Here is a 5,180-nt window from a genome sequence, read left to right as displayed (position 1 = left end):
ATTTACCACACACAGGCACAGCGGTCTCAGGTAACAGATGATAATGTTACTTTGGTGGCTCAGACAAACATTGTGAGCGATGAGGCTCCCCCATCATCTTCTAGTAAATGAACCATTATGGAGCTTCCCACTGATTGACTCTTGGATGGCAGCGGGGCTTTATAGCCTCTCAGTGGGTCATTTCTTATCTCAGCACATAAGAAATGACCCACATCCAGATGTAAGTACAGACCTAAATATAGAACTGTGCATGCTAATGGTTGAATACAGGGTCATAGGTTTAAAATTTATAGAAGGAAGTCCTTTGTTGCTTTCTCATTCTGAATAAAATATTTTACATTTCACTAAATTTATTGTGCTGCTGTGTTAATCACACGTTTAAACACCTTTAGATCTTCTTGTTGCTTTATGAACTGTAGTTAAAATAAAAATCCTACATGTGTTTTAATTATTTACTTTGTATTTTAATGCCGTAATAAAGAGTGAATCTATGCTAATCCAAGTTTAAACACCACTTCCAAATTTTTCAAAAGCCAATCACTGACCTCTCTCTCACTGTGCATTTATTATGGATGTTGCATAGCGGTGAGTTAGTCTGTGTTAGTCTGCCGAGGGGCACAGCAAGAAAAAGTTAGTCTAGTCACCAACGTGCTGTTTTGTTTATGTTCCACCTTTAAATTGTGTTCAAAAGTCAAGGTTTTTTTTTTTCTTTTATAAACAAGCACTTAATAAGTTTTTGCCTAAATATGCACAATTGCCATAACTGGCATCGCTAAAAATTTTATGTTACAGCATTTAAAGTATGTCATTTGTTGAAATAAGAGCAGAAACAGACTGGTATTGCTCAGTAGTGAAAACCCCATCCATCTATTTTCTTACCTCTTCATGAGCTTTCGATGCTGTCTGTCTCTCTGTGATAGCCAGGATACACGCTACCCCGGGATAACACAACCATTCACACCTACAGCCAGTCTAACACACACGCCTTCAGACTGTAATAATACAAAAGCTGATTGGATAGTCAGTCAAGTAATAATAAAAGACTGTGTGTGCACAGCCTCTCAATTTAAAATAGTTTCTCACTATAGTTTAGCAGTAACATATTTTAAACATTATGCAGTTTGACCAGGAGCTGTGACTTAGTAAGTGTCACACTGCCATCTTGCGACATAAGACTGGTATTACAAACCTGAACTCGGCTCATCGTCTGGATGAATCGGTGGAGTACTGTCCTGCACTCTGCTTGGAGATTGATCTTTGCTGTAAAGATCACGAGCAGCATCTTTGTCCTTTAAATAGATCTCTAAATGTATTGAAATGAAATAACTGAGCATGAAAGACAGACAGCTGAGGTCAACCTAACTGCAAAAGGAAAATCTATCCTATCCTGATCGCTCATTAACCCATCCACAGGGTTCTCTGATGGATGTAAATCATATGACATGATCTCTGAGTGGACTGGATGTTAGAAGTTGCTTTCCCCCCATCTTCACTAAAACACCAACATCTCTTTGAGAAAAATGCTGGTCATCCAATCAGCTCGGGCAGTCTGTACCAAAAAGCTGCTCAAGCAGCACATGTTGCTTTTTTCCCCTTTATTTTTTCACACGTGCAGTTCCTATCATGTGTCGGTTTAAAAAAAAGGATTGAGTAGTAAACTTTAGAGCGTATTCAAATTTTATTTGAGAAAAAGAAAGATAAACAATAAACATTGAAAATTTCAATCGCTCTCTTCTATTATCCTTATTTTATAATCTAATTTTTTCCCACATTCACGTCACACTAAGCTTTACTGCCCTCATCCGGCAGACAGCGGTACTGTCAATAAGACAACAATGCAATCGTTTCTTTATTGCACTTTTTTCCCACTTGTTTCGTTGTTTAGTGTAGTGTAATACGATGCTTGGACAGTTACTTATCTGTTTGTTTCAATGACAGCTTTTCAGCTATAGTTGTGTTTCTTTGCCCCCCCCCCCCCACACACACCTTTTTCATTACAATCAGCACTCACTGTGCTGACACCACTTACACTAGTCAAACTGAACTCTGCAGCCAAGCAAGGTTCGGGTTGCGTGATCAGGATTTTCTGTTTCCCTTCAACTCGTGAAGTGACACAAACCAGAATAGCTTTCGTCTTCAGCACTTTCAGCTGAAGGCGTCTCTTTTCTTTTCCCACTGCACTGCGGAATAACCCGAAACAGCAGATTACAGTAAGATTTCGGCCTCCCAGCCTTGAGAAGGCTCCAGGCGGTGTAGCAACCTCCCTCGCTAACTCCCTCTGAAACAGCCTCAAATTAGCCCATTGCTTTCATGTCCCAGAATCCAAATTATTAGCACAGATTCCCAAAGTGAAGGTGTTGGCCTCATCGATTTCTGTAAGGAGGAACACATGAACACATGCTAAATAAGCGCTTTTGTTCAGCTGCGATTAACTTTGCGACTTGGTCTGTTTGCTGTGTTTGTGGGGACAGAAAAACAAGTTCTGAAAAACTTTTAAAAACACAGTTGGACTGTCGATGAGATTCGTAATAATTTTCCCATCTGTCAAATATGTTGGGAATTCATTCAAACAACATGAAACACTGATGTGCTCACAGCTTTTCTTCACAACCTGGTGTTGAGCGCTGACGGTGTGAGGGAGCAGTAGAAACAGCCACGTCTCTCTGAGCGGTCCAAAAAATATTAACCACAAGTTTAAACATTTATTTTAAATTTTAAAGTGAACTAGAAGAGGATTTCAGATTCCTTGTAGTTTTATTATAATAATAATTATTATTTTAATTTATGTGCAATTATGTTCTTTCTCCATAGTACTATAAAATCAGTATTTAGGATAAGACTGGAGAAAAGCATTGGGGGGTTTGTTTGGTTTTTTTTGTGTGTGTTTGTGTTTGTGGGGGGAATAAATTAGGGTAAATTGTTCCGTATAAAACTAACAGAAACACATAAAATACGAGGCAAAAAATGCAGAAAAGCCCAATAATGTAAATAAATAAAAAGTCTGATCTCGATTCTTTTGTTGGTGTGTTTGTCTTGTTTCAAAAGGTACATAAATTATTATTATTATTATTATTATTATTATTATTATTATTATTATTATTATTATTATTATTAACTGCTTGCTAGTTTCTTTGTTTTTCTTTTGTTTATTTTATATTACTTTCTTTTTTCCTCACGGATTTCATATCACCTATTATTTTTGTAAGTCTTAAAAAAATCTTAATGTTGTTCTTGTCAAATTAAAAATCTCCCCTTTCGAGTACTTGTGAATATTTATTTAATTATTTATTTTCTAGGATCAAAGAGAGTGTGTGTTGCTTTTTCAGCTACAATGTTTCCAGTTTAGCCAATCAGAGCCGACAAACCAATCCGCTGCTCACTGTTCACTACAGTAAAATTAGTAAGTACTGTGCTGTATTGTGTAAAAATGCTGACCTGCTCTGCTTCACTTCACTTGTAATTTTGCGTCTGAGTGACGTTTTTAAAGTTGGACCAACTTGAACAATAAACAGTACATAAAAATAAAAATCTTTCCCATGGAACAAATTAAATTATTATTATTATTATTTTTATATATGTAGCAGTTTGATGCTGGCCTTATAACCTGTAGGGTCACGCGTTTTACAGAAAGGGCAACACACAAACATTTAAGACACACAAACACTTGCAGGACAAATCAAACCTAAAAGTAATCGGCGTCTGTAAATGGATAAATTCTGCCACCTCTGCTCTTTGCTTCTTTGCTCCTCAGTTCAACTTGTTGTTTGTTGGGCCTTGATGACACTGTGAGTTAGTTTTTTTGCGGAGGAAAAAAACCCTCTTTCTAACTAAAAACAGAGAAATAAAATAAATAAATTAGCCTCCGTCATCATGTTTGGGCGGTGACTGGAGTCCAGGTTGTGGGTTTGATTCCCCGGGCAGCAGCAGTGAGGTCACCAAGAGGACTTGCGTGATAAGAGGAGCAAAAACGAGACTTTCTGTGGAAATCTGTCCTGTAGACACGCATTATGGACTTCTTTCATCTTTCATACCGCTTCTGGTTTTTCTTGCTGTGCCCCTCGGCATGTATGTTTAATCAGACGTCCGTCAGACTGCGAGGAGACCTAGCTCGACCCCAATTTTAGAGAAACAGACAGTGGACTTGAATTCCTACTTTATTTATTTTGAAAGGGAAAAAATAAACTATTTTTTTTAATGTATTTATTTATTTATTTACTTTAAAGTTTGTAGGATATGTCTATAACTAGTGTTTCCTGTTATAACTGTATAACTACCTATCCAAATACTGTCATCTCTGTCAGTGTGCTCTTTTAATGATCGTGATTTAAATTCATTTTAATTTCTATTACATGAAAAAGCCATAAAATCACTGGAAACATTTGAACATTTTTAATAAAAGTTCATAGTTCTATTAAAATCGGGCACTCACAGTAAGCTTCCTCATTAGGTGTAATTCCGCGGTGTGTGGTTTAGGGGATCCCCGGCAGGCAGCACTGACTGCAGCTCTAATAGCCTGAGCACTCCCAGCTATCCTTCAGGGCCATGATTTATTGAAAAATATGGACCCTGTGTATAAGCTAATATGACAGAAGTGCTTTGACCTCGGGGGGCAGTGCACTCTCCACGGCAGTCAGCTGCTACCTTGAGCGCGCGCTCAGCGTCTTTCTCACGCGATTTCTCTGTTTGAAGGTTTTCATCTTCGGGTTTTTCCCCTTGCTTTTATAACAGATTTATTAAAGTTTGCATGTGAAAACAAAGCTCAGACCCCAGGGTCACATCGAGTGCAACCAGGGCACTGCTCAAAAAGGGCACACAAACATGGACAGAAAGCTCTATTTTCAGGATCCTTTTAAAAGTATTTATATTTGAGCGTTTTCAACAAGTCTTCCTTGATTGTCCTTTTCAGGAAACATAGAGGACGATTTAATTTTCTGTCTTCGTAAAACTTTACAGGTCCCTTTTATGCGTTTCACCGATTTCCTAACTATAAAAAACTAAACAGTCTTTTTTTATTCTATTTATATTTTATGTCGACATTTTTTTTCTTATGGTTTTTCTTAAGGTTAATGCGTTATTCGCTCATTTTTGCACTTTTTTCTCCACTTCCGCGATTTTCATGAAACAAAGATAAGTACCAAGTGTCAGGAAACTGTCAACATCTATTTTCAAACAGAGTGCCT

The sequence above is a fragment of the Simochromis diagramma genome, unplaced genomic scaffold, assembly GCF_900408965.1.
Source record: "Simochromis diagramma unplaced genomic scaffold, fSimDia1.1 OVJJ01000274.1, whole genome shotgun sequence".
Lineage (NCBI taxonomy): Eukaryota > Metazoa > Chordata > Actinopteri > Cichliformes > Cichlidae > Simochromis > Simochromis diagramma.
The sequence above is the reverse complement of the archived record's forward strand: the minus strand, read 5'-3'. Positions refer to the sequence as shown.